Source organism: Bos indicus x Bos taurus, chromosome 19, assembly GCF_003369695.1.
Source record: "Bos indicus x Bos taurus breed Angus x Brahman F1 hybrid chromosome 19, Bos_hybrid_MaternalHap_v2.0, whole genome shotgun sequence".
In the NCBI taxonomy this organism is placed as follows: Eukaryota; Metazoa; Chordata; class Mammalia; order Artiodactyla; family Bovidae; genus Bos; species Bos indicus x Bos taurus.
Window position 1 is genome coordinate 21,261,913 of NC_040094.1, and position 11,359 is coordinate 21,273,271.

Here is an 11,359-nt window from a genome sequence, read left to right on the forward strand (position 1 = left end):
AACCATTTCCCTTATCATTTTAAACATCAAAAGAACCACATCACAGTTTTTCTCCATTGTTAATGCCACTTTAGAGGCTGAGAAAAATTTAGTTCATCAGATTCAAATTTCAGACATTTCCTCAGTACATTACAGGTAATGATGCCACTGAGTCTATATTTAGACGCAGGTGTGGAACAAGGAGTGCCAGTTTTGCCTGAAATGGCACCATGTCCCTCTTTAAATTCTAACTGCAGCCATCACCTAAGCCTGCATTAAAATGTCTATATGGTGTCACCTAAAATAAATTAAAATGCTTTTTCAATGCTTTTTTTGAGTGGTTCTATTGATTGACTGTGACATTTTAAACATAGATAATAAATCACTCCCACCAGTCCTTTAAACAGTCAGCATTTTAACTGCTGTAGGGTGGCCCTCACAGCCTCACTTGAATCAAAAAGCCAAGATGGTAAAAACTTTTGTCATATGAATCCTCTAAAATGGTAACAAAATAAACCTTTGGGCAATAATCTCTTTAATAAAAAGTTGTGTCATCATGGTTCCATTATTGCTACATTTCAGAAGTTAGGATAGCAGCCTTTTTCCAAATCCTGAGTTATTTTCTCTGCAAATAGTATTTATAAAAATGTATCACCTTTCTCAAAAAGAACTTAAGGGCTCTAACAGACAGTATGTTGCTAATTTTCACAACATCCCAATAAAGAACTATTATTTAGCATTTATATCACACTTTAACTTGCAAAAGTGTTTTACAATTATTTTCATTAGTAGTCATGCCTCACAACCGCCCACTGAGCTAAACTGGTCCTGTTATCCTCATCTGACAGCTGAGAAAACTGATGTGTCGTAAGGCCAAGGTCAAGTCAGTCTGCTTTTCCAAGACCAGGAACCTGATCCTTAAAGGCAGTCTCATTCATTCAGCAGTGTATGTGTATTGCTTGTAATGCTCATTAAACTCGGCTTTTAGAAAACAGAAATCTACCTAAAATGATGGTAAAAAAAAACACTAAAATTGTAATGCTTTGATGAAAATATATAACCACACTGGAATACAAATAGGTAAGGATTTAGTAATACGGACACAGCAAGTTTTTAGAAATAGCCTCCCAAAACCTCAATGTCATCATACAAAACTGAAATGCTTTTCACCTCATTTGCTCCCTCCAGTCTGTCTCCACCATTCCAATGAGTAATTCTACTCAAGATTACCAATAATCTCTAGGTTGCCAAATCCCCCACAGGTACGCCTCTGCTCTTCTCTGAGACAGCATTCGATATCATAACATGCTCTCCTCCTTTCTTTCCATATTCTTTACTTGGCTTCCATAACATCATTCTTTCAGGTTTTCCTCCTACCTCACTGGCTGGTCCTCTGTCAGACCTCTCTTCTCTAGACACAAACTAAGTGACTGCCTGATTGAATTCCACGACTTCAAATTCTATCTACGGGTTGATGATCTCCGACTCTACAATTCCAGCCCAGACTTCTCCCTGGAACGCCAGGCTTTTCTACCCAACTATACTATAGCTCCAGGTGGCTGTCTAACAAACAGCTCAAACTTGACATGACCAAAACAGAATTCCTGACAAATATATTTTGCCACAGTCCTACCCATCTCAATAATCACCATTTACCTATCTAGTTCTCAAGCCAATAAATGCAGAACCTATGCATGATTTCTCACTCTGCCTCACTCCCTCTGGCTACTGACAATCCCTGAGCAAGCCCTGTCAACTTCACTTCCAAAAGATATCCCAAATCCTTCTACCTTTCTACAGTTCTTCAGCCATCTCCCCAGTCCTAGTCACCATCAACTCGTCTGATTTAGTACAACAGCCTCGTAAACTAGTCCCCTTGCCTCCACTCTTGACCCCTCTACAATCCAGTTTCACACAGTAACCAGAGTAATAACTTTTTAAAATTACTAATCAACTCACATCATATCCCTACTTAAAACTGTCCAAAGGAAGCAGACCATTCGAGCTGTCAATGTCATCTGCCTTCTGGCCTCTTGCACCATCTCCCTCTCACTCACCAAATTCAAAGCCACATTGGCCTTATTTCTGCTCCTCTAACATATGAAACACTACCGTGGGCAAGAATCCCTCAGAAGAAATGGAGCAGCCATCACAGTCAACAAAAGAATCTGAAATGCAGTACTTGGATGCAATCTCAAAAACAACAGAATGATCTCTGTTGTTTCCAAGGCAAACCATTCAATATCACAGTAATCCAAGTCTATGCCCTGACCAATAATGCTGAAGAAGCTGAAGTTGAACGGTTCTATGACGACCTACAAGACCTTCTAGAACTAAAACCCAAAAAAGATGTCCTTTTCTCCTTTGCCTTTCGCTTCTCTACCTTTCATAGCTTCTCTACTTTTCATACTGTTTGTAAGACCTCCTCAGATAACCATTTTGCCTTTTTGCATTTCTTTTTCTTGGGGATGGTCTTGATCACTGCCTCCTGTACAATGTCAGAACCTGGCATCTGGTCCCATCACTTCATGGGAAATAGATGGGAAACAATTGAAACAGTGACAGAATTTATTTTGGGGGCTCCCAAATCACTGCAGATGGTGATTGCAGCCATGAAATTAAAAAACACTTGCTCCTTGGAAGAAAAGTTATTACCAACCTAGACAGCATATTAAAAAGCAGAGACATTACTTTGCCAACAAAGGTCCTTCTAGTCAAGGCTATGGTTTTTCCAGCAGTCATGTACGGATGTGAGAGTTGGACCATAAAGAAAGCTGAACACAGAAGAATTGATGCTTCTGAATTGTGGTGTTGGAGAAGACTCTTGAGAGTCCCTTGGACTGCAAGGAGATCCAACCAGTCCATTCTAAAGGAAATCAGTCCTGAATATTCATTGGAAGGACTAATGCTGAAGCTGAAACTCCAATACTCTGGCCACCTGATTCGAAGAACTGACTCACTTAAAAAGACCCTGAGGCTGGGAAAGATTGAAGGCGGGAGAAGGGGATGACAGAGGATGAGATGGTTGGATGGCATCACCGACTCAATGGACATGAGTTTGAGTAAACTCCGGAAGATGGTGATGGACAGGGAGGCCTGGCGTGCTGCAGTCCATGGGGTTGAAAAGAGTCAGACACGACTGAGCGACTGAACTGAACTGAATATATAGAATTAATTCCTCTTTAGCTTTGCACTGGAATGTTTGATCTGCTAATCTTGGTATATATCCTCCTGGGTTTTAAATGCCATACCTTCAGAGAGGCATTCCATATTCCCTATTCTCCCCATCTTAAGTAGCTATCCATTCATCCTCTAATATATCACTCTATTTTAATGCTCTGCAACTGATTTTTTTTGGGCTGTTGGTTGTCTGTTTACCCTCCTAGAATGTCAGCTCCATAAGAGCAGTGTATGCCTTTGTTCACCAGTGTATGGTTAGTGCCCAACACATTCTATCAACTCAATAAATTTGACAAGCTTACTTGTTAGGAGAGGGTAAAAAAGACATAACCTGGGACCTTCCCTGGACCTAACCTGGGTCCAGTAGCTTAACACTCGTGCTCCTAATAGAGGGGGCCTGGGTTCAATCTCTGGTTAGGGACCTAGATCCCACGTGCTGCAACTAAAGATTTTGCATGCCACAATGAAGAGCAAAGATCCTGCTGCCATAACCAAGAATAGGTGCAGCCAAATACATTAAATACTTTTTTAAAAAAGACATAACCCGTATCCACAAAGAGCTCACAATCCAACTGAGGAAACAAAACATTTAAATAGTAAGTGTAATGATAACAGGATACTAAAATATCACAGCAGCCTAGAAGCAGGAATGATTAATTCTGCTTTGAAAACTAGGAAGACGTCACAGAAGAAATGAACTATGAGCTAAATCCTAAAGATTAATTAGGAGATTCACTAGATTATTGGTTATGTTTGTCTGCTTGTTTTAGAAGTGTCCTTTGAGCAAAAATAGGATGAAGAAAGGAGGAAGGAAAATGAAATCAAGCATCTGCTGTGTATGAGGCACTGTGGGTAATGAAGGGTCTTAAAGGGAAAGGGAATAAGTAGTCTCTTGTGACTGGGTGGTGGACTGACAGAAGGGTGATAAGACCTGAGACATACAGACCAGTTAAGAGGTTACTGCAAGTGTCCAAGTGAGAAATGAAAATGGTCTAATCCAAGACTTTGGCAACAGGTGTGGGAACAAAAAGGTAGATTTAGGAGACCTCAAAGGTTAAAATCAGACTTGTATCAACCAGATACGAGTGATGAAGGAAAAGAACTAAGGTCAAGTCCAGAGTTTTTTATTTAGGCAACTGTGTGGCTATTCAAGTTCAGTTCAGTCGCTCAGTCGTGTCCAACTCTTTGCAACCCCATGAATCGCAGCACGCCAGGCCTCCCTGTCCATTTTTAAATAGGAAAGATCTCAATGAATACATGAAGAGATGGAGAGCAAAGCTATAAATTAAACGGTAAGTAGTAGATATATGAAAATCATTCTGTACGAACCTATTTGGATACTGTTCCAAACAGTTGAAAAATTACTGAGGTAACTGGGGAAATGTGAAAACTAACTGGATAACTGATGCTACTAAGAAATGCTTGCCAAAAAAAAAGAAATGCTTGCTAATTTTTGGTGGAATTTCTTTTTAGTCCTTATCTTTTAAAGCTACATACTGAAATATTTATTCATGAGATTATGATATTCTGGATTTTAAAAAAATAATGTAGGTGGGTTAGTGGGTACAGGCTATACAGATGGAACAAGCTGGGCATGAGCTGACACTTACTGTAGCTGTAGCAGGGTGATAGGGGTTTCTTATGATGTTCTGTCTACTCTTGCACTTATTTAAATTTTTCCATAATAAAGAGGCAAAAAAGAAAAAATGCTACCATTTTTTTCCACTAAGATGAGAGGTTTTGTGTTTTGTTCTTTGCAACCTAAAAGCTGGTAATTTAAGCCAATTGTATAACGCGTTAAAAAACGTAAAGATAAGTATGAACTACTATTGAGAAAGTACCGAGTGCCACATTCTCATTTAGCCAATCTCTCCAGACAATGTGAATCATCAACACATTAAGCAACTGGACCTTAGACTCAGGGTCATTACACTGGCTTTAACTGTTACTTACACCCTAAATGATTTCTAGGTCTGCATCTCCATTCTACAGAGATTCTAACGCTTTCTACTGAACTCAAGATCCAAATATCCAAAACCCTGTTAGACATTTGCTCCTGGATTTCCCAGACACCTCAAATCTGACATACCAAAATCGAACTCATTTTCCCTCAAATGGGAACACCCTCTTACTCCTCTCTTCCCTATCTCCGTTAATGACATGACCATCCACTTAGTTGCCCAAGCAAGTAATTTTAAATCCATCTTGGACAACTTCTCCCTGACACCTTCCTCAACAGAAAGTCAGTAAGATCCTTCTAGTCAGACTCCTAAAAAGCTGTTTAATCTGTCTACAATTCCAGTACCTGAGGTCTTCAATATCTTTCAAACGACCATCACACCAGTCTCATAACCGTCTCCCTGCAGCCAATTTCTCCTTTTAAAAATCTAACTTCCATACTTTTCATTTTACTGAAGTATAGTTGATTTACAATGTTGTGTTAATTTCTGCTATACAGCAAAGTGATTCAGTTACCTATATATAGAGAGAAATATAGAGATATCCGTTTTCATATTCTTTACCATTCTGGTTTATTACAGGATACTGAATATAGTTTCCTGTGCTATACAGTAGGAACCAGTTGTTTATCCATCAGTGTTACTTTTCCTAAATAGTGATCTAAACTCTCCCATGACTGCCTAGCACCTACAAAAGAAAATTCAGACCCCTCAATAAGACCATCCATAATCGGGCTGCAACCCATCTTTTACCTCACTTCCTTCCACTCCTACCTCGTACCCCTTGACCTACGCACATTAAACCACTGGCCTTCCCAGTATAGACTCGTAGCTTTGTGCAAGTTGCTCTCCGCGCTTGAAGTACTATCTTCTCCAATCCTTTTCTGTTGAAGCAGCCAAATAGCATTCATTCCTCAAGACCTGATCGATTCTTCCTCCAGGAAGCCTTCTCCAACCTTCCTTTCCTACCACCAGGCAGAACCAGGGCTCCTATTACTCTTAGTAGAGATCTCTATGACAGCACTTTACTATACTGGTACGTTTCATAACTATGTATTTGTCAGTCTCCAATTAAAATGTGAGCATCTTAAAAACACAGATCACGTCATTCACATTTTAATTCCCAATATCTACCACAATGCCTAACACAAAGTAAGCACTTCAATGTTTGCTGAATCTGATTGCTGAGGATTATCACCAACATTTTTCAATGAGACTAGAGTCTAAAAATTTAAAGAGTTGTTTTGGCTTACTGGTGGAAAAAAAAAAAAAAAAAGACACTACAGAAATTCGTACTTTATGGTATTTTTGGTTTTATATATTTTTCCCAAATTGTTTCAGGGTTAGTCACTAGAAAATTAGTACCAAAGTCTTTTCTCCTGGGTGAGTCTTTTACTATTATTATTTTGGCTATGCTGCACAGCATGTGGGATTTTAGTTCCCTGACCAGGGATCAAACCTGTGTCCCCTGCAATCCTGCAGTGGATGTGCAGAGTCCTAACCACTGGACCACCTGGGAATTCCCTTAAGTCTTTTTTTTTTTTAATCACCAACCCTTGAGTAAATATTATCTCACTCCTTAAATGACCTATGTTTTCCCATGAAACAGTCACTCCAGTGCTGAATCAAATCATCATTTTGTAACTGAGCTATCAAATCGAGTAATTTATTATTCTCCTTGTATTAAATCTATCTTTAATAAAATCTAGCATTTTTCCTCTCAAGTTGTATTCACTCTTTTCACTCCTGAGTTGTAAAGCTCTAAAAGGGACACAATCAAGACCTTGACAGGCAGTGAAAAGACAGGAATAGGTATTAAAAACACTTCTCTGCCAAGAAAGCACTCACCTCACACCAAGAGTACAGCGACTTCACACTTATCCCCTCTCTGGTCAGCTGTAAGGCTTCAGCCCTTCCCCTGCCATTTCACTTCTCACACATACTCTCACTTCTCAGTTTACTGTATCAGAACCATCTATTTAGAGTTGTGGTAATATTTTAGGAGTTTAAATCCAAGAATTAGGCTCATGACGCTTCTGAAAATGTTCCAAGCTTCCTGTCCTGCTCTGCTGCATTAGACAATGTTGCTCTGCCAAAGTCTTAGCTCATTTCCTCCTGCTGGTTGCCCTGATATGGTGGTACACATCAATAATGCCCTCCCCTTTCCCATTTGCAGACCTCACTGTCCGATTGGAATGTCCTGTCGTCCATGTCCATCTGTGAGGGCCTATCAAACAGGTTCGATGCAGTAGAGGCCTTTACTGACAATACCTGAATCCAGCCCTTCCATCAACTCTTACTCCATCATTTTTTTGGGGGGCCATGAGCATTCAAGATCTTAGTTCCCTGATCAGGAATCATACCAGCAGCCCATGCAGTGGAAGTTCTCAGTCTTAACTACTGGACCACCGGGGAAGTCCTTCCATCAATTCTAAGACAGGCTTTTTTCCACCACATTTCTCCAAAAAACATGATGCAACTGACGGCATGCCAGTCTCATTAGTAGCATTTCTTCTTCCTTAGTGGTATGCAAAATAACTGTGAGACTTACAATCACTGGCACCGTGGATTTGATGAAATAAGGTATTGAATTCCATTATAATTACTTTGTATAGTTCTGTTTCCTTCACTAGACTGTGAACTAGCAGAGGGCAGGGGCTAGGTCATCATCAACTCTGACCTGTGATTTGGGCACAAAGAGTGAGTATATCCAACGAACACTAGTAATAATTAACATTCATTTAGCATTTACTAAGTGTCAGGTACCATTCTAAACACTTTGTATGTATTAACACATTTAACCTTCACAACAACCTCATGAAGTAAGTACAATTATCTTTGGTTTATAGATGAGGAAACAGGCAAAGATACGTGAGTAAGCTTATTCAAAGATACACAAAGTTGCACAAGATTTGAACCCAAGTTTGCTGATTACATACTGTTATTATTTTCCCTTCGGCAAATATTAACAAGCAGGTACTCTAAGCCAACAGCCGTGCTAAATAAATAAACACTGGTAAGCAAACCCTGTTCTTCAAAAGGGTCCTCTGAACCACAGGTCCATTCTTGAATCCTTTACCCTCCAAACATCACAATCAACTTACAGATTCACTAAGTTAAACCCACTTTTCTCACACCATTGTAAATCAACTCTACTTCAATTTAAAAACTGAGTAAATAAAAAATAAACAAATCCACTATCCTCTTTACTTTCCCTTTTAAACATTTTCTCATACAGTATTCCTTTAAAGTTGTTAGCACTCTATCAAGAACCAAAACAAATGACAAAAAAAAATCCTTCTGCTCTTATTATTAATTAGTGGTTATAAAAATATCACAAAAGAGACTTCAGCTAAGGAATGGGCGGCAAGATCAGAAAGGATCTGAAGAAACAAAGGTTCTGTTTGCAAGCAAATATTCTCAGTAAAAGAAAAAGAGAGGGAGGTAAAAACACCATAATTTTGTTTTTAAATAGACTGCTTTAAAAAGGGTTCCCCCGAGGCATGAAATGTTTGCTTTTTTTTAAGAAAAATGATTCATTTTATCAGAATGAACACGAGCTGGTAAACCTTATTCCTTTTATTTTAGCTCTTGTAACAGGCAATCAAGGCACTGACCATCCCCTTTCTCTCCCTCAGGGGAAGACTCCCTGTTCCGTAACAGTAATCTACTACATAAAAGGAACCACAAACAGGAAAGAGAATAGAAGGAGAGGACAGGAAATTCTCATCACAGCTGAACAAACCTCTATCATTTTAACGTAATAGGGATGGCATTTATGGACTTGTCTGAACTGATGGAAATTTCCAATAGAGGGGAAAATGCATCATCAAAATTAAAAACAAACGTCCAACTATTAGAAATAAGATGGTTAGTTCTAACATTTTTACACCTCTACTTCATCTTCCATGTGACAGACAAAGAATGAATTTGAATCCTGTAAATGACCTATGACAACAGTAACACTTTCTTTTTAAACTATCCTCTAAATAAGAAAAGAAACTATCCTCTATTATGGACAGAGAATTTATTGGAAAAGCCAAGCAACTAGAGCAAAAAGTTTAAAATGATCTATTACTGTGTATTTCCAAGAAAGAGAAGTAAAACACATTTGACCAGACTGAGAAGTTAAAGGCAATGAGGGTTCATTTCCCCCTTCCTATAAAATAATTCATTCTCCTTATCTGTGAACCTTCAAGGATCTAATACAGCTACTCCTTACCTTTGGTCAGATGAAAGATAAATCACTCACTAATTTCCAAAAGACCTTGCCATTTCAAGCTCTCCATCCTCAGAGCTGGCAGAGCTGAAGCATCATCTCTTTCCGTCCTTTTGAAAGGAGTTTCACCTCTTTTTCAAAAGCTGTGACTAGAAAGCCATTTTCTCTCTCTCCAAGTACAGTTTAACTCTGTCCTCTGCTTTGTCTACCCTAAACAACGAGAAGGACGACAAAGCCTCAGGAGTGCTCCTTCGGCCCCTTAGAAACAAACCAGCCACCTCTCAGGCTTTTGCACAGCTGCTTCTGTCTTTCTCTGAGAGTCATTCCACCCTGGAGGTTTCCACAAGCAGGGTAACAAAAAGTGGAGCCTAAAAGCGGCTATATGCTATCTGACCTCTAAAATAGACACAGCGCCTTGGGGAAACCAGAGACTCTTGCAAAGAAAAACTTTTTTACAATTAAAAAAATAACAAACTGGGAAAACAAAACAAAATGTATTTCCACATCCCTCACCGTGCACCCCTCCCAGTTTGTCTCAAACTTTTTTTTTTTTTTTTCAACTCATAATAAAGCAGGTTAGTACCAACTATGCTACAAGGGAACCGAATAGGCTGTGTTCATAAAGCATTTAACAGACTGGCCTTCCATTCTCTATTGCCTCCCTCTTGGGTGAGGAGCTACATACCATTTGTTAAAAAAAAAAAAAAAGCCTGAAAGTATGGCATTTTTCCTACACAAGTCTGTCTGATGGCTAATGTGTCACATCACAGAACAAACTGGTATTTCTGCACAGGATCTGCTGAGCCGATAAAGAAAACACGTCTGTGCCGATTGCTTTTACAAACAACATGCTTCGCCTTGACAAAGAAATCAGTCATTCCATTAATAACGGTAAAATCTAAAATCCAGTGATACTGCTGGTGATACAGCAACCTCGACACAGTACTCACAATTTACAGTTTTTATAAACGAACTCAATCATATACGTGATGCTTACAAGATGAAACACATTACATCTTCCGAAGGTTCAGAAAGGTTAAGTGGGACCTGCCCAAGGTTATCTATCAGCTTTATCCAGCGATGGACGTGGATTCGAACCAGTCGGACGCTAAGCTCCTAGCTCTTTTCCCTAGACCCCTCCCAGCTTTAAAAGACCCCCATCCTCTACCCAGAGTAGCCTATTACTCCGGACGACCGGCTCTTCCCCGCCTGGACCAGAGTTGTCTTCTTCAGCTCCAGCAGGGCTTTCATCCTCCACTACCCTTCCCCGCCCCCCCCCCCCCCCCCCCGAGATCATTCTCTGAAAGAAGCGGAAAGGGAGAGGCGACCGAAAGCTTCTGGGGGAAGGGACGATGACACACGGGGGAGCGCGGGACACTGCCCCTGCGGTGGGCTCCTTCAGTCTGCAGCGCGCACCTCCCGACCTCCCCGAAGCCGTCCAGCCCTGGCGCTGGCGAGCTGACCACAGTGCCCCGAATCCTCCCATCATCACCTCAAACTGTCCCTCCCCCACGCCCCTTCGCCTCCGACAGGCAGAGCCCACCCCCACCCCCCAAGTCGAAGTATCCCTCCACCAGGAGTACCCCTCCACCTCTCCCTCCTGTCTCCCACCCTGCTCCCACCACCACTCACTGTCGGTGACTGGGCCCGGCCCTCATGGCTGCTCCGTTGCCGCCCGCCGCCGCCACCGCTGCTACACGCCCCGGCCCCTCAGTCACCGCCGCCGCCGTCGGGACTTGCCGGGAGCCGCTCCTGCGCCTGCGCAACCTGGAGCGCCGGGGCCCTCTCGGGCCGTCCGCGCCTGCGCAACCCACACCGGGGGCGTCTGCCTCAGTGCCTGATGCCCTGGACCCCTGGGTCTCAGGTGGACATGGCCGCTGGCTTCGAGGACTTAGCTTAGAGGCTCTGGTGGCTGCCCCAGGGTCTCAGGCTTCTGGAAGGTAGCGTGGGTTACTAAACGCGGTGCCCATAGGGGCCGTAGACTTAATCGTACTTCCAGGATTCTGGATCCCGCTTACACTTA

General features: G+C 41.4%; 1 protein-coding gene across 2 annotated transcripts in view; it reads right to left on the minus strand.

Moving 5' to 3' along the window:
• FAM222B (family with sequence similarity 222 member B) overlaps positions 1–11,105 on the minus strand; it is a 54,955-nt gene extending 43,850 nt beyond the window's left edge. The window contains exon 1 of one of the 2 annotated variants that reach the window (XM_027517733.1): positions 10,969–11,105. The gene's annotated coding sequence lies outside the window, so the exon portion shown is untranslated. The remainder of the gene's footprint in view (positions 1–10,968) is intronic. The other variant, XM_027517731.1, reaches the window with a different exon arrangement.
• Positions 11,106–11,359: the final 254 nt, after the last annotated feature.